We start from the raw sequence: 19,869 nt of genomic DNA, 5'->3' as shown, positions 1-19,869 counted from the left end.
TTTAGTTGGGAGACACCCAATTTAGTTTTAGAGAAAACCCCAAAAGTATTAGCATGCACCTGGGTGCTTGAACAGTAAAAGGCCTTGACTTGTGCCCAAGGGAAGTAAAAACTGCACTTGAGAAACCTGGATAAACAGAAGATGCTGCAGTGAGAACCTGATGCAGCTGGTCCACTTACTAAGGATCGACTTTTCAGGTGTTCTTGTTCAGTGAAGAGCTTGCAGCTGTCAGTATAATCGCAACAGATGGCCATCCATGACTCCTTGTCTGCCACTTGGGCTGAATCAGTACTCTTGTGACTCCAATTACTAAAGCTTTGCAACGTCAAACCACATGCCTGACTCCTGGGAGAGGGGAGTTTCTCTTCCCGGGCCTCCTTGAATGACCACCTAGAAATGGGGTCATGAATGATCTCTCAGTCTGAAAGTATATCTATCTCCCACAGGTCAGGTCAAATTGAAATACTGGGGGTGAGAGGCATTCCCTTTTGAGAGATGATCAAGGGGATCATCACTGTTTTATCAGAATACATAGTGTATTCTAGGCCATCAATAATTTGGGGTAACTGAAGTCTGCTGGATGATCACCATATGTTGTGCAAAAACCTCTATATATTTTACTATTGGTACAGTTTGATTTTCCATTAATAGAAGAGAGACATCTGCAGTTTTCTAGTATTAAAACTAAAGAAAATGAAAAAGTACTTTTATTTGCATTCCAAAGAAAGCTGTTGTGTATTACTAACCTAAGTGCTTAATATGTACTAAGTATTACGTTCTACACGTATTGCCTTTTAAACCTCATAATTCTCTTAAATACACGTTGATTCACTCCTCCGTTCTTCATAGATGAGAGCACGAAGGTACACACAACTGTTACAGTATACATACAGCCTATATTCATCCGACCTCAAAAACTGCCTGTAGCAACTCAATAATTCTGCCTTTACAACCTCTTCTGGGCACTGTAGGATTACCCCACAAAATACAGGGCCAAATTTTCAAATAGGAAGCAAACACACACATATGTGTTAAATCCTAAGAGTTTGGTGAATCGGGTTTACTCTGTGACCTTATCTCGTGCATCCCTGGATATTGAACTTGACTGTGCACAGCTGCTATACTAAATATTAAAACCCCACAGGAAGCACAGAGAAGTTTGCACCACAGAGGGCCTGACAGTGTCTTTGTCAGAAGGCCATAGCACTAAATCAATGTAGCTGAAATGTACTTTCATCCCAAAGTGCTCCAATCTTAGAAGTTACCTGAAAGATGCAACACATTTATCTTCCAGACGACAGATTCCTAGTGGGTTGCTCCTCGATTTTCCTAGCTGCAGGATTTTCCTCCACCAGGGGGCACCAGAACAACAACGACGGCACAGGGATTCCTAAGTAAAAAGAACTGATTTTCCCCTGAATAAGGATGACTCATCCATGGAGATGGGGCAATAGATGGCACCTAATGGCACAATTCGTGATCAACCAAAGCTTGACAAGAGTCCATGGTGTTAGTTTTAAATTAAGGAAGGATAAAATAATTTATACAGAGAATTCTGAAACTTTATTTTGTCTATTAGAATATTCCTCCTGCCAAATTTGTCTGAGTCATTATCAAGAAATTATTTTGTTTTCTGCCTACTACTTTACATTTTCTAATGGAAATGCTTCCTAGAAGAAAGGCCAAAAGACCTGTTAAAAAGGTCAGAGACAAATAGTAAAATTAGCTACTTAACAATAGAAATAGTGGCATTTGGGTAAAGAAAGCATTTTTATTTTTTAACTAGAAAATTCTTGGAACTCCACACAGTAAATATTAATCCTAAAACTATTGCTAAGAAGTTTTAAGAAGGTATAGTACCCATTCCAAGTACCTCATTGCAGCACTCAGAATAACAAAGAATTTTTGTATGTTTTCTCTTCCCATACTTGTTTGTGTGTGTGTCTGCACCACATAGGTGTCATATATATTATACAATATATGGTGTGTATGTTTTATAACAATTGACACATACTGTTTATATGTATACTTTTAAAATTTTTTTCACTTCATATATCATGAACATCTTTCCACTTGAGAACAGAAATATCTACAGTCTCTGACTGAGAGTTCAACTTAGAATTTTTTGACTTTACGATGTGAAAGCAATATGCATTCAGTAGGAACGATAATTGAAATTTTGAATTTTGATCATTTCTTGGGATGGTACGATACTAAGCAGTATGATATTCTCTTGCGATGCTGGGTGGTGGCAGCCACAGCTCCCCATCGACCAAATGATCACCAGGGTGAACAGCTGACACAGAACCCTGCTGTACAAACGGCTATTCTGTTTTCCCCTTTCAGTTCAGTATTCAGTACGTTATATGAAATAGTCAACATTTTGTTATAAAATAGGCTTTGTGTTAGATGATTTTGCCCAACTGTAGGTTAATGTAAGTGTTCTGAGCATGTTTAAGTTAGGCTAGGCTGAGTTATGATGTTCAGAAGTTTATGTGTATTAGCTGCATTTTTTACTTAAACCCATCATAAGTTGAAAATACTGGTATGTAACTCCATTGCATGTCAAGGAATATCTGTAGTTCCTTTTTAATAAACTAGATATTAGAAGTCTACATTACTGAAGTAATAGAAATACATGAAGCTATATCATTTCTTTTTATTTTTTTATTTTTAAAACAGTTATTTATTTTAGAGAGAATGCCCACAGGTTGGGTGGGGGGTCTCAGGCAGACTCCACACTGAGCACCCAGAGCCCCCACTGGGGCTCAATCCCATGACCCGAGATCATGACCTGAGCCTAAACCAAGAGTTAGACGCTTAACCCACTGTGCCACCAGGCGCCCCTATATCATTCCTTTTTAAAGAAGTATATTCTTTTACCTGTTCAGGGCTAGTATATATTGGGCATGCAGTAATTCACTTGAGTGACTGGATATTTCTCCATTCTTTAAGGAAGGAATCCAGCACACCATATACCTCTCTGGGAGAGTGACAGTACACATGAACTTACTATGAACTGTCAGTTGAGCAGTAGAAACAGCTGCTTATTTCACTTAGTCTAACATTTCACAAACAAACTTGAACATACATCACTTAAAAAATACTAACCTAAATCTCTGCAGACACAGATTGTAATACCTCCATTCTAGGTTAATTCTTCCATTTTCTTTGATCCTAGCGAGTGCTCCTCAAATTTTAATCTGCCCTTTGATCACTTGAGGATCTTGTTGAATTGCCGATTCTGACTCAGTGGGTCTGGAGCGGAGCCCAAGATTCTGCATTTCTAATTAGCTCCCAGGTTATGGTAGCCTGTCTGTGAATAGCTGACCAGTGAGCACTTATATTAGAAGACAGGATGTAATTCATATGGAGTTGTTTTGATCATAGGAAATGGCAGGAAGCAGTAATTTGAATGACCTTTTCAATTCATAAAAGGAAGTTTTCCCCCTTTATTTTTAGTGACTCATTTGTTGGTGCTTTACATTTGAGTGAATTTTTAATACTATCTTTGAACATGGGTTAAGAAAGCTCTCTAAGGAAAGTAGCATGATTAATACTGTATGAGAGATTTTTTTTTCTTTAACTACTTTTATTTGCATTTGATTTCTGTTTTATTTTTTTATTTTTTTATTGTTATGTTAATCACCATATATTACATCATTAGTTTTTGGTGCAGTGTTCCATGATTCATTGTTTGTTCATAACACCCAGTGCTCCATGCAGAACGTGCCCTCCTCAATACCCATCACCAGGCTAACCCATCCCCCTACCCCCCTCCCCTCTAGAACCCTCAGTTTGTTTTTCAGAGTCCATTTTAACAGCAATATATTAGCCAGGTGTCGGAGTGAGGGAAATGAGCTAAGAAACAAATGTTGTTGTTGTTTTATTCACCTTGCCAAGTACCACTATCCCTGTCTGATATGTGTGAAGTTGCATGGCAGCCTTTTTTACCTTGGGTAAGCTGTTCGACATACATAACAGATGGGGTCATAACTCCCCAATTCCATAAACATGGTCTCCACTCCTGGAGGCAGTAATGTATTAAGATGCTTTATCAAAGTGTTTATAGTAGGTACATTGCTGACGTTTTACATGTTATTGCAGCTCAGGGCAGCAATAACTTGTAATGTAGTTTTCAACATAGCTTCAATGTGTTTTTAGGGGTGAGGTACAGTAGATAGGAAATACCTTAGTAAATTATTCTTTTATTCTGTCACTTGGTTCAAGAGTGTTCCGCCTGGCATTTCCGTGTGAATTTGCAATTGTTTCAGCATCATTATTTTGATATTTTGTCCTTTGTAGGACCATCTTGTCAGTGAGGTTTTCAGTTATCTCTGGTAAATAGTATCCCACTATAGCACACTCAAAGAATTTCTCCCAAGATTGATAGTGGCATGCTACTCTCTAAAATCCAATTAACCTCATTGGAGACACAGCATCACCAAAAGACAAGAAAAAGAAAATATGACTCTAGTAGAACATACGGGAAATATATTTCAGGAAGGAAATTTATGTTTTAAGGTTTTTCTGGGAGCGTTATCTTGATCTATTGAGCAAACACATATGTAAGGTACCTAGCAAGTGCAATAGGCCATCGAAACACATTAATATCAGGGATTTCATTATTCCAGTTTCTAGAACTTAATTTCAGGAAACAATGATATAGTAATGAGAACATAACTACTGCTATCCAGGAGTTCAAAATCTAGTGAGGAATGCCTCAAAGTAAAGGATGGGAATATCTTAATAAATACATTATAGCGAATGCCTAAGTTTTAAGGTGACAGAGAAAAGAGAATAGCCAGTTGTTTGAGATGGACCTGTTGATGGGGGAAGTGAATGGGCAAAGAAGCAAAGATATTATTGCTATCATTATTATTATTAACTGAAAATTTAGTTCTGAAAATTCTCCATGCCACCTCCACTCCTTCCTATTTCCCACATGAATAGTGTTACACGTTCCATAGACAAGGAAATTATATTTTCTTTTCCATAATATTTAAGATATTTTTGCTTTTTATTACAGTCTTACAAATGATCTCATGTATTAGATTTTAGCCTACTGATAAGAAAGACTAGGATTTGCTTATTCACCATTATATTCTTGTCCCCACCATTTACTTTCACCTGAGTAACTATTAATGGACACTATAACTGCCCACAGTAAAATATAGTGTTATTTTTGGTTTTCTATGTTGTAATAAAACACATGAAGAAATGGCTATAAAAATAGACCTTTGGTATTCTTCATCGGTTTGTTCGCATGCTTCAATCATGTCTTAATGGGGATAGCACTTCTCTTCATTGCACTTTAAGAGAATTGATGGCATTAGTGGATTGAGATTAAAAATATTTTTCATTGTCTCCCAGTATACTGGTTCTGTTTCTCTGGAGAACCCAAACTAGTACAGCAAATATATCATAAAATATAGAGATGCTAAAGGGAATAGATTTGGGGGACATAGGAGTCGATTTTGGACATGTTGAATTTGAGATGTTACTAAACAGAGAAGTGAAGTTATCAAACAGGCCGCTATATTTTGGAGAGTCTTACTAGAGATAGAAATTAAAATGTGGAATTAGTTGCATATTCATAGTAAAGAAGACAACAAAGGATTTAGGCACTCTAATCTTAAAAAGTAGGGGTGAAAAACAATGGAGTAGGAGGTATGCCCAGTGTGTGTAAAGTTCTGGAAACCAGATGAAAAAAAGTTATCAAAGAAGTGATACTGATCATTTGTATTGAATGCTGATAATTGGTCAAATGGGATGTGTAATATGAGAGAGAAACATTGAATTTCACAACGTGAAGTTTTTTGATGATGTTAACAACAAGAGTTTTAATTACAAAATGAGGACACAAGCATAATTAGAGTTTGGATAAGTGAGAAAAAAGGAGAATGTTTGCTATGGCTGCCATACAAAATGCCACAGACTGGTTGGCTTAAATAACAGAAATGAATTTCTTCACAGTTTGGGACGCTGTATATCCAAGATCAAAATATCAGCAGGGTTGCCTTCATTCTTAGGCCTCTTTCCTTGATTGGTAAACAATCATCTCTTCTCTTGGCTTTCATGTGGTCTTTCTTCCCTGTGTCTGTTTCCTAATAACTACCTCTTATAAGGACGCCAGTGATACTTGATTTGGGCCAGCTGTACTCAACTCATTTTAACTTAATTACCTCTTTGAAGACTGTGTTTTCAAATGTAGTCACATTTTGAGATATTTGGGATTAGGACTTCAACGTGAATTTTGGCAAGAAATAATTCAGCCTAAAGCACTCTGCCCTCTGGTCCCCCAAACTTCATGGCCTTGGTACAAAATATGTTCACACATCCCAGCTGCCCCTGGGTCTCCACCTTTTCCAACATTAACTCTAAATTCATTATCTCACCCAAATATCCTTTAAATCAGCTATGGTTGAGAATCAAGGTATAATTCATCCTAAAGCAAAGTTCCTCATTAGCTGTGAACCTGTGAAACCAGAGGAGATATCTGTTTACAAAATACAGTTTTCTACAGGTATAAGACAGACATTATAATTCCCAAAGGGAGAAATTAGGGAAGAGGAGGAAAGATCACAGGACCTAAGCAAGTCTGAAAATTAGCAGGGAAAATCACATACGATTTTAAGGCTTAAAAATAATTGTTTGGCTCAGGGCTCTTTCTTTTGGGTCCACCAGGGTGGTGGCCCTAACTTAGATGCCTATCAGTGTGGTGACTCTTTCTCCTCATTTTAACTTGCTTAACTGTTTTAGCACTCTAAACACCTTATCTTCAATTATAGTAACATTGTTAGGTATTGGAGGTTTTTGGGGGGACAGACACAACACAGCCTACAACAGAGATTATGGGCAGTTTTTCTGAGAAGTACTAATTTTTAAAAGTCAACAAGGATACGAAACAGTACTTGATGGAAAAATATGAGTGAAATAATATGGTTCCAAAATAAGATGCATAATCCAGTAGAGGGATATTTTGATGTTGTAGAAGAAAGAGGAAGAAACTGTTGCAGTAATGTCCCTAAGTTCACTAGAGAAGATGGAAACAAGTGTAAAAATGGAGGGACTGCTTGGCTTTAAGTGGAAATACATAGGGAACAGGCAGGTACAGATAATACTAGGGGTTCTGATGTGGGATGGAAATATGTGGAAGTTCTCTTGTGAGCTTTGCTTTCTTTCAGCAAAGTAGAAGCAAAGGTCATAAGCTCTAAGTGAGCCTGGTGAAGTACAGAGTAAAAGAAAATATGTAATAGTAATTTAGGGTAATTTTGTCATAACTTTACCCTGGGAGGAGCCATTCTGGTTTTAAGGATTTTTTTTTTTTTTTTGGTAGATAATTTTGGTGAGTAAAACAAAACAACTGGGAATGATGAGTTGTTTTTTCCAGCTTTGAGGTTTGTCTCCTATAGTATGGCAAAGCAAGGAAGGGACAAGTGAAACCAGAATATTTATGAGGGAATGACATTAATAATTAGCCTTATGTTTTATGGTGTATAAGAGTAAAGATGTAAAGGTGACAAAGGAAAATGAAATAGGGGTCCTATTAGGGTCAAGAGATTCCTGGAGTTTAGGTTCTCTAAAGAAGAGGCCTGAGAATAGAGAAGGTGGTGATCAGTAAGTGTTACCATTTGGAAAACTAGACCACAGTACTAACTTGTGGCAATTTAGTGAATGGTGTGTCTTCATTTGTAGCTGCTGCATTTAATGCAGTTTAATGAACAGTTAGAATCATTTGAATAGTTCATTATGTTTAGTTTAATTAGTGTTCTATGCTGCTTTATAAATTACCACAAACTAAATGACTTAAAATATCAATCATTTTCTGTAACCATTTCTGTAGGTCAGAAGGCTGGGAACTGCATAGCTGAGCTCTGTGCTTAGAGTCTCATAAGACTGAAATCATGGTATTGGTTGGCTGCATTCTCATCTGAAGGCTCAATAGGCAAGGATCCACTTGGCAACTGGTCTCAGGTTGTTGACTGATTTCAGTTCATTGTGGTAAAGATTTCTCGGCAGCTTTTTAAATGGATTTTTTTAAGGTCGGCAATAGTCTCTTCTCCAAATCTCTGACTTCTAGACCATCTTTTAAATGACTTTCCCGAATAGATTAGGGCTATCAGAATAATCTCCCTTTTGATTGACTTAAAGTAAATTGATTAGGGTATTTAACTGCATGCACAATCCTTCACTTGTGCCATATTCTATTGATTAGGAGCAAATTCCATGTTTTGCTTGCCATCAAAATGAAATAATAAAAGGCTATGATTCATGACTAGGGTCGTGGTTAGTTTAGGCTAACACAAAAATGTGTACACTGAACTATGTATTATTTAAAGGTGCTTTTTCAGTTTTATGTTCACCCACAGAGGGTTAACTGCAATGAGAATCACCCGATTACAAATGTAAACTACAAGAAAGTTGGGGGGTGGGTGGAGAAATAACTATTTGCAAACATTGAATGTAGGCATCATAGGTCTGTGATCATGGATCACATGAGAGAATCTCATGAGAAAAGGGAAATATGATACCTTTGACTTCTAGCATATTATCTAGAAAAAGATCCTATCCGTGTCATAGAAAATGTCGGGGGGGATCCAAACATAATCCAGTTGAGTTGGGAAGATAGGCTGTTACTTGCAGAAACGAAAGTGAGTATAACTTTAAGGGCAGAATACAGAAATAGAGGAGATTGATGATTGGTAAATAGGTAGATAGAAGAGGAAACTCTAGGGAGGAGGGGAGGAGAGAAGAGGATGTGTTATGGAGACCTGCAGAAGGATCCTCTCAAGTATTTGGCTGAATATTGATCCACCTTCCAAGGAGGCCAGGGATGGAACTACTAAGAAGCAATAGGCAAAACAATTCATGGAGATCACACGGGGTTGAAAACAATTTGCATTCTCATCATACCGAATTAAAAAAAAAAAAAAAACCCTCAATACACAGGGCATCCTATAGTGGCCAAAATGGTCACACCTTAGTTATAGGACTAAACAAACCCCAGAGGTAAATCTGCTCTGAACCTGTCCAAAGTGAAATCAAGTGTCAAAAGTAATAAAGTGAAGGAATGTAGATAAATTGTGACCTAGAACAAATTTCAATAATCTTTTAAAGAAATACAAGAAAATTCATTAAACAAAATGATTTGTAAAACTGCAAATTATAGTCAAGATTACTAGGCATGGCAAGAAGTAGGAAAATAGATTTGTCTTCTGATAATAGTTTCTATCATTAAAAACAGATGCAGAAAAATCAAAGCTGGAATCAGTAGACAAGAAGTTTAAAGGAACAATTACACATCTAATGTGTTAAAGGATTTAAAATAAAGCCTGAACATGAAGTGAAGAGTCATTAAGGTTACAAAAGACTCAGATGAAACTATTTGACATAAATTCAATATCTGAAATGTAACAACAAAATAAAAAAAACTGAATGGGAATAGTAACAGACATAGAAGAAAAAGATCTGTGAACTTGATGTAGCAATAAAAACAATATAGGAAAAATCCTGGAGAAAGAGACTGTAGATAAACTGATTATCATGTCCAGTGAGACAATATCAGGTAGGCTAACATTTAATTGGAGAGCATACAGAAGGGTCTAGGTAGTATTTGAAGAGATGATGGCCAATTTAATTCATGGAAAAATAAACAAATCAGCAAAACCATGCTGTATAAAAAAAACAAGCCACACCAGAGCACATTCTAATCAAAAAACTAAAAACCAGTAATGGAGAAAAAATAAATGGTAGCCAGGGGAAAAATGACATTTCTGCATAAAAGAAAAAAGAAGAATGATTGTAGACTTGACAGAAGTTAAACTTGCCAGAAGACAATGAGGAACAACCTCATTAAAGTGCTGAAAGAAAAAAAAAAATGTGAACCTGAAATTGAATTTCGAGCAAAAAATATGCTTCAAAAATGAAGATAGACTTTTTAGTCAAACAAAAGCTTACAGATCTCACTGTTATCAGATGTTGGTAATAAGAAATATGAAAGGAAGCACTTGTGAAAAATGAAAATGACACTTGATAAACTTAAGCATCTAAATGAGGATTTGGTAAAATTCAGCCTGCAGCTCTATTTGAGGATGTGTCTGTCTCTATTTCTTGAACAGCCTGAGAGGTCAGAATGTTTTTTACATTGTTAAATTGTTAAAATGTTATTTTTTTAAAAAAGAAAAAGCATATTGAACAGAAACTATATATAGCCAGTAAAGCCTAAACAATTTATTGTCTGGCTTTTTACAGAAAATGTAAAAACTTTCAGCCTAAATAATGAGTATCACAAATGAAAACATAGGAGCATAAATGTAAGTGTGACACACAAATGTTTTGCAAGATATGAAAAATAATGGAAACGATGGCTCTTTAGCAAATAGGTAGAAATAAAAATGTATGACAATATAAAAAAAACCCACAATGTATACTGTTGAAAGGTCTTAATCTATATGAAAGGTAGTATAATACTGATGGTAGATGGTGATAAGTTAAAGATGTATATTGTAAGCCCTAGAGTAAATGTCACATTAAATAAAAAGGTGTGGCTAATAAGGCAATAGTGAGGATAGAAGCTTATACTCAGTTAATCCAAAACAATACAGATCAAAAGAGGAAAACAGGAGGTGCAAAATGGATGAAGGGCAGTGGGGGATTTAGACTTCCAGTTACTGAATGAATAAGTCATAGGGATAAAAGGTACAGCATGGGGAATATGGTCAATGATATTTTAATAGTGTTGTATGGTAGCAGATGGTACCTACACCTCTTTGTAGTGAGCATAGGCTAATGTATAGAGAAGTTGAATCACTATGTTGTACACTTGAAATGAATGTAACATTGTATGTCAACTATATTCAAAAAAAATAGAAGGAAAAAGGAAGAATAATTGACACAAATAAGAAGCAAGAATTCAGCAAACTGTATCAACAATCTTATTAAATACATGGTCCAAAAATTGTAACTGTAGAGATTGTCAGACCATAATAAAATGCAAATTCCTATTCTCTTTAAAAGAAATCATTTTAAATATATAGATATAGATTAAAGTGAAATAATGAAGGAAGTTCTTATGTAAACACTAATTAAAAGAAACCGGGGAATGCCTGGGTGGCTCAGGAGGTTAAATATCTGACTCTTGGTTTCAGCTCAGGCGGTGATTTCTTCGGTTGTGAAATGGAGCCCCATGTGGAGCTGTGTGCTCAGCCAGGTATTGCTTGAAGATTCTTTCCCTCTGTCCCTCCCCCAACTCATGCTCTCGAGCTCTCTCTCTTTTGTCAAATAAATCTTAAAAAAAACAAAAAAAAACCTGGAAGTGGCTTTCACTCCCAGGTATGATGGAATAACAGGAAACAGACTTATTGTCCTTTTGTAAACAACTAGGATATATATATAGGAGATAAAAACTAGACCAAATACAGGAAATAACAGTTTTCAGACACTGGAACATGGGCAAAGTAGGACAACAATCTCTAACAGAAAGGAACCAAATGAGGTAAATCCTATGATTTTCCCTACTCTTCTGTTTTCAGGCTGTAGGACAGGGAATGGGGCTGTATATGGGGCTGTTTGATATCACCACATTGAGGATACACAGTTCCAATTTCAGGGATGCCAAGGCAACTACAATTTATGGGGCCAAACACTGCAGAGGAAAGGATACAGAGAAGAAGATCTAGAGACTAGCAGGATCAGCAGGGAGTCTCTCAAGTCTTTGATTGAATATGTGAGTAATAAAACACCAGGAAAACAGGGAGATAAACACTGCAAAGGGGTAAGGCAAACAATTTCTAGAGACTATTTAAAGCTTGAATAGTCCACTTTTTAAAGAACCGTGGCAAACAGACCTATTTATACATGAGAAATTGAGTAGAATCCTTAGAATGGGCTTGGCTCAGTATTAAAGCCAAATTAGTCCTAGTATAGATTGTTTAGAACCCATACTAACAGATTAAAACAAAGTCTTAAAATGATCAAACAGACTCCAAGTAACTATACTGCATCCCTGAAAAGTTTTCTTCTATATAAGCGTATAGGTATGGAGAATGTGTGTGTATACATTTACATTCCAAAATTGAAAAGCATAAAATCCATGAGTCTGTTATTTAATAAAACCTATCTAGGGATGAAAAGGGGAAAAAAGAAAGACAGGAAGGATAAGCCTATAACCAGAGAAAGTCAAGAGAAATAGATACAATGGGGATGCCATTAGGGCCGTGTGCTGGAGACTAGAAGACCGGAAGAGACAGAAGAGATACTTTTTCATGTTTCCTTCCTTTACCTAACCACATTCTCCTGCCAAATTCTTCATGTCTCCAGGCCTGATTTTTTTTTTTTTTTTTTAGCAGCAGCAGTTGATTACAGTATAGAGTTTTCCACAACTCTCCAAAACATCACGTCCTGTCCTATCCCAGAGGCGACTATATCAGCCAGCTAAATAAACTCAGTTATGAATCAAATAGTATAAGCACACAGAAACAAGCTTGTCAGATGACCATCTACAGGCCAATATTTGCTTCCCCAGAAAATTTATGATAAGGAAGATAAAAATTGAAGGCTATAGAATAAAAGAAACTAGAGCTATAACTCAAACAGCGGGTAGATAAAAAACTAAAAAGAATTGTGTGATAATTAGGGAAATAGGGGTATAGACTATCAACTAGGTGGTATTAAGAGATTTTAACTAAATAATTTTTAGATGTGAAAATGTTATGGTTTATAAAATAATTGTCAAAATGATACATACTCCAGGTTTATGGGTGAAATAGCGTGGTATGTTGGATTTGCTGAGAGGGCTCAACCTTAAAGGGACAAAGGAAAATTACATACAAAATTAATAATTGTTAAAACTGACTAATAGATGCCTGCGTTCATTATATAACTTTCTACTTTGTATATGCTAGTAAACTTTGCAAACAAAACATTATAGAGAGGGATGCTGGAATAACAAACTCTTTTTCTAAAATTTAAATTTCACCTCCTCTCTAAATTTGGTTGAAGTTGTTATTTTTATTTTTTTTTAAGATTTTTATTTATTTATTTGTCAGAGAGAGAGAGCACAAGCAGGGGGAGCAGTAGAGGGAGAGGGAGAAGCAGGCTCCCCACTGAGCAAGGAGCCCAATGTGGGACTCAATCCCAGGACCCCAGGATCATGACCTGAGCCTAAGGCAGATGCTTAACAACTGAGCCAACCAGGCGTCCCTGAAGTTGTTATTTAAAGGTGCCTTGCAGTTCAGACTCTCTTGAGAGCATCCCCATTAAAATCATCAACTTTTCCTCACAAGTATTGTAAGCACACCTTATTGTTTTAGAAAAAAACTTTGCAAACTGCTGTTTGAGCCAGGTCAGCCTAATTCTTATAACAAGCCATGCTGAAGTCTCAGTAGCTAAACAGTTTACCCCTCGTTTGAATCACCCTAGTGAATCATTTAAAGCAAGTTGGTGTTGGTGATGGGGAATTCTACATGGTTCTTAATATACTTAGACTCTGCTTCTACTTGGCATGGAGACAAGCGTGGAGAGGTTGTAAAGGATCAGAAGGGAAGTTTTAGAGGCTAGGCTGGCACATGGCATAGCATATATTACTCCTGCCCACATTCTAGTCACCACAAATCAGTCTTATGGTCCCACCCAACTGCGAGGGAGGCTAGAAAATTTAATTTCCTGTGTGTTAGAATCAACTAAGAGATTCAATGAATCCAAAATATTTTCTTTGCCACAATAGACATTTGGTTTAATACTCTCATATGTTTATACTTATAAACAACCCATTTAGTTTAATTTAAGCTATCAAAAGATAAACTGTCATAACAGGAGTATGAATGGAAAGTTTAATTCATGAATTTGATTGGCAGTAAATGCTTCTGAGCCATATGCCAGAATTAATATCCACCATTCATCAAAGATGTATTGAGTACCTAACATAAGGTACTATATACAAAGCACTGGGGATGCAGGTCAGAGATTCTGCAAGCCAGGATCTGTTACTCTATGGAGGAGAATAAGAGAGAATGTAGGTAATAAGAAGAGTGTGCTCTGAGAACAGGTGGAGGGAATGCCTTCTTTAGTGTTGGGTCGACACACATTCTAGGGCAATACGATACAGCATATTTTTAAGGGAAAGTGAATCTATAAGAGTCAATTCAGCTTCTCTGAAACAAGTAAATGCTAAGCTTGTACCAGTATTTTTCAAACTTTTCTGTTAAGAATTTGAAACTAATATAGAACAAAGGAAATATAATTTTATATGAAGTAGGTTTTTGTAATTCAGATAATGTAATGATTTTTTTTCATTAGATTAAGAAATTCTATGAGTCTGTTGGATCTTTAATATATGCTTGTAATGAAGACATATTTACATTTATTTTTCTGTATTTTTTACATGCAAAGAAATATGCACACATACACATGCATGTATATATAGCAACATATATTTGGACTTTTTTATTTTGTATTTTTAAATGATCTATTACAATGGATTAAATGTGCTTTAGGTTGTCACTAATACCACTTGATATATATGAACAGATATTTGAGATTTATAAACAGTAATAAAATTTAATGTAACTAGAAAATGGAACATAGCATTTATAATATGAATAAAATGTTTAATTTTGACTTACTTGAATATATGATCATTACTGCTTATTCTCAAGCATAAGCAGTCTTAAATACACAGAAACAATTTCCAGAGTTTAGTAGCATCTTGCAGTAGAGACATAAGTAGGTTATCTTTTGAATGAAACTGAATATTTCATTCTAATAAAGCTTTCAAGACATTTGAGAAAAAGATTTAAGTGCTAAAATATGCAAATATCCATTTATGTTGTGTTCTTATTTGCAGCATCTGATAACTTTTAGAAAGTATATTTTGAGGCGCCTGCGTGGCTCAGTCGGTTAAGCATCTGACTCTTGACTTCTGGTCAGGTCATGGTCTCAACAGTCCTGACATCAAGCCCTACACTGGGCTCTGTACTGGGCGTGGAGGCTGCTTGGGATTCTTTCTCTCCCTCTGCCCTTGCCCCCCCCAAAAAAAAGATGTTTCATAAAAAGCATGATAATTATGAAAATCAGAAAAGCTAAAATTAAACTTAGTTTATATCTTGTAAGACATTTATAATAAAATTGCATGCAATATGTGCATATAATATGTGCAATATACATGCATACACAAACATATTTTTACCAAAGGGCAAACTATACATTACTATTTTGTAACCAATTTCTTTAAACCTCTAGTGGCATATCACAAAATATTTTCAAGATAAATATTAATTTACAACTTCATTTTACTGACAATATAGGATTCTATTTTATGAGGATGACGAATACCATTACCTATGTTTAGATAATAACCAAGTGGCCAAGCCTCACTGTCTTCCCTCACTACCTCTTCTCCAAAATTAACACATGTACACGTTCAAATACAGGTTTTAACTAGTTTTCCATTGCCTACTAAATAAAATTCAGACTTGAGATCTTGCCATTAAATAATAAAAAGGGCAATTGATGTATGTTCATATTATAACTCCATTTCACTTTACTGTGTACTTAGTATGTGCTGGGATGAAAAATTTGGGGTATTTTAAATAAATAAATTGGAATTTCAGATAAGTGATTAGAGCAAGAAAACTTGTTGCAGGGCGCCTGGGTGGCTCAGTCGTTAAGCGTCTGCCTTCGGCTCAGGTCATGATCCCAGGTTCCTGGGATCGAGTCCCACATCGGGCTCCCCGCTCCGCGGGAAGCCTGCTTCTCCCTCTCCCACTCCCCCTGCTTGTGTTCCTGCTCTCGCTATCTCTCTCTGTCAAATAAATAAAAATCTTTAAAAAAAAAATGAAAACTTGTTGCAGATCTTTGAGGCCATATTCTGAAATAAGAACCATTTCACATCCACATGCATATGAAATATTGTACACAGCATACATACTGAGTTCAGATCTCAGTATCCAGTTCCTCAGCACTTCAAGGAATCACTGGTAATATTTTTATCAGTGGGATTTATAGAGTATTCTCTACACAGCTCAAACCCCTTTTTGTGATCCATAGAATCTACTTGGATGCTCAATTATTACTTGCCCTTGATTACTGAACTCTTAACATTTACATCTGGAAATGATTAAAATGATATAAAATACACGTCCTATGTAGGCTCTGTTTCCATCCAGTGTATGCTGGAATGCTTAGATTTTATGTAAGTTTGCCTCAGCACATGTGGTAAAAGTTGCATTGGCCTAATTCTAAGGCGTACAGACAAAATTCAAGTTCTTCAAATACTTTCTGTGACTTTCACATGAGAACACATAAAAACAAAGTAAAGAAAAATTTAATTTCTGGTACTATGATTTACTTGATCACATTGGAGATTGGTTTCTCTCTTTCTAAACTAAATATTACCTGTCCTCATGAGTGTGCTTCTGCCAATTCCATTCTCTGCTACAATTAGCGTTCCATGTGCTAGGGCAATGAGAGTAGCATTTCAAATTCTCCCTTGAGGAGATACATCATTTCTTGTTTGGAATCCGAGTTGAAATCAGACTGCTTGTTTTGCTGTGCCATCTTCTTCTTGGCATTAAATTTCCCTTTGGCAGTAACAGATCAAGGTGTAAGTTTTAACCACTTCCTGTCCAATTTAATGCAAATTAAAGTCATTATAACCCCTGTTTTGCATATAAATAAACATATTCACAACAATCAAATAACTTTTTCCCCCTAAGGCAAAACCGCAAGGAAGTGATAGATTATAACCTAGGAATTCTATTTGAAGTCCAGTTCTTTTTCTGCTACCAAAAAATATGACCCTGTCTAGCATTCACTTTTCATTATTGAACACTGGGGACAAAACAGATCCTCCTTCTTAAAGACTTAATGTCAACTGAATTTCAGGGATTAATGTTTCTCTTATTCAGAGGAAATTAAAGAGGCCCTTGGCTTCAGGCTCAGTGATTTCTTCAGATTTGCTTTCAAATATGATTCTCACTTTTGTAGTTAGACTAAGGCCTCGTTTCTTGGGAACAAACCCCTGAGCCTTATCCCAGTTCTAGTAATAAAGCTAGAATACTTAGGTTTATTAATTACCTTTTAAATTTAATACATGGTGCTAGGATAAATGTTATGCAATTAATTATACATGATAAGATCTAAAACAAAGGAGAAGTATAAAACTGTTATTGATTTCAAACATATTAATGGCATCGTACTCTCTAGGTCCCCAAATTCCTTAATTCTTTCCAAACTGCTTTCTGCTCTGCTCTTACATTCATGCATTCACTGAATGAACATTAATGGGGTACTTGGAATTCTGACATTAAACCCAGACCCTACTCAAAGGAAATGGAAGGGGTCTCAATACTCATATCCTTCAAACACCCATGTTTTACCTAGTCATCAAAAATGCTAGCCCTAAGGGTAAGGCTTCCTCATTTTCATCTTCCTGCCTGATATTTTCTGGGATATAAGTGATTTTTTTTTTACTTGGGCTCCCATTGCTAAAAGAGCTTTGTTTTTTTAAGAGACAGACTAACCTATATGTCTAACCTATATGAATTTGGTTTTTTGGCATGGGTTCAATTACATGACTATATTATATGAATTTACTAGTATCTTTCAACCCAGTTCAAATAGCAGAGATCAAATAAGTCTCTTTTAATATCAAGCAATCACCATCTGAATCAAAGGAAAAAGGTCCAGGGGCTCCTGGGGGGCTCATTTGGTTAAGTGTGTCTGACTCTTGATTTGGGCTCAGGTCATGATCTCAGGGTTGTGAGGTGATCTTGCTTAAGATTCTCTCTCTCTTGAAGGGGAACCCTCTCAATACTGTTGGTGGGAATGCAAGCTGATACAGCCACTCTAGAATATAGTATGGAGTTTCCTCAAGAAGTTAAAAATAGAGCTACCCTATGACCCAGCAATTGCACTACCAGGTATTGTACCCCAAAGATACAAATGTAGTAATCCAAAGGGGTACGTGCACCCCAATGTTTATAGCAGCTATGTCCACATAGCCAAACTGTGAAAAACGCCCAGATGTCTATCAACAGATGAATGGATAAAGAAGATGTGGTGTGTATGTATATACAATGGAATAGTACTCAGCCATCAGAAAGGATGAATTCTTAGCATTTACATTGATGTGGATGGAACTGGAGGGTATTATGCTGAGTGAAATAAGTCAATCAGAGAAAGACAATTATCTCATATGGCTTCACTCATATGTGGAATATAAGAAACAGGGCAGAGGACCATTGGGGAAGGGAGGGAAAACTGAATGGGAAGTCATCAGGGACAAAAACCTCTCTCTTAACTATAGGAAACAAACTGAGGGTTGGTGGAGTGGAGAGGGGTGGGGGTGAGGGGCATCAAGGAGGGCACATGATGTGATGAGTACTGGGTGTTATATGCAACAGATAATTATTGAACGCTACATCTGAAACTAATGATGTACTGTAAGTTGGCTAATTGAATTAAAAAGAATTCTTTCTCTCTCTCTGCCCCTCCCCACCCTCTCTTCCTCTTAAAACACACACATGCACACACACACACAGGAAAAAGGTCTAATGTTGTGCTAAGGTGTTTGTGGATTACCCCAAGATCTCATGGTGATTAAAATAATTAACCTGATTAGGTTATTTAAAATATTTTAGACTGATGAAACCATAAAGACAATAAGCCATTAGAATTAGGACATGGTATGAGTCTAATACCTACACAGTCACATACATTCCACAGCTTTGTTAAAAAAGGGATCTTAGAACTTTATCCATGATTTTCATGCGTATAAGGAAAACAAAGAGATAAAAACATTTACATTTAGAATATATCAGTGACCTCATTTCCATTCCTGGATTTTTTGCTTGTTCTCTGTGTCATCTCTTAACCTCTTAGCTTCTTCCATCTGTGAAATGACAATAACCACCTCCTACATCACAAAGAGGATTAATGAGATGTCTAAGAAATATTTTAGCTATTTAGAAAATGTGCCAAAACATTCTGCATTCTTGACTATGACCTTGACTGACACCCTTGAGTCCTTTCTTACCCTAATTGGGAATTAACATCCAATAAAAGATGATTGGGGGAAAAAAAGTGCCAAGAAAAGGTACTTTTTGTAAAAACATCTTTAAGAAGTGTCATTTCTTATGGAATCATTGAAAGGCTCCTTTAGTGAAAATATCAAGTTTTTGAGAAAATGCTTAAAGCTATGAGAGTATCTTAAGATTTTTATATTTTATTTGAAATATTTTAGTTATTGACATCGATAAGCTCAAAGTTTTAAATACAACTGTTTTTTTTTCTTTGAGTATTACACAAAAGCATTTAAAAGGAGAAAATATCTTAATGAAGACTTGAAAGAGTGAATGAATAAAGAATGATGAGATATTTTGAGGAGTAGTGTCTAAGAGCTGGTAGAAGAGTGGTGATTTTACTTAAAGTAACCAGTCCAAATGACTCACCATGATGAGTGTGCTCTGAGGATAAAAAGAGCTATATGGACTGTGAAAATACCCTTTATGCTTTAGAATGCAGGCAGCTCTCCTGTGGATCTTGTGATGGACATGGCATTTTACACCTCAAAGTTGATTGCCAACCATTGGTTACATCTGAATATTGAGAAATTACAGCTTTCTTAGCAGAGACCGCAGCCACTAAGGGCTCCAGTGAAGGGAGTGAGACCTCAGGAGTGGTTGTAGAGATTATGCAGCCTCTGAAATGAAGAGGTCTTTGCAGAAAGAGACTGTGCAAAGCCAAAGGGATCAAATGAAATAAATGAAAATACACTTTTATACACCTACTGGTGAATTCCTGCAATATTTGGAGTGAGTTTGTAGGGTTTTGTTTTGTTTTGTTTTACTTATAATGTTACTAGTGGAA

Source organism: Zalophus californianus, chromosome 6, assembly GCF_009762305.2.
Source record: "Zalophus californianus isolate mZalCal1 chromosome 6, mZalCal1.pri.v2, whole genome shotgun sequence".
NCBI lineage: Eukaryota > Metazoa > Chordata > Mammalia > Carnivora > Otariidae > Zalophus > Zalophus californianus.
This window is presented reverse-complemented; position numbering follows the sequence as displayed.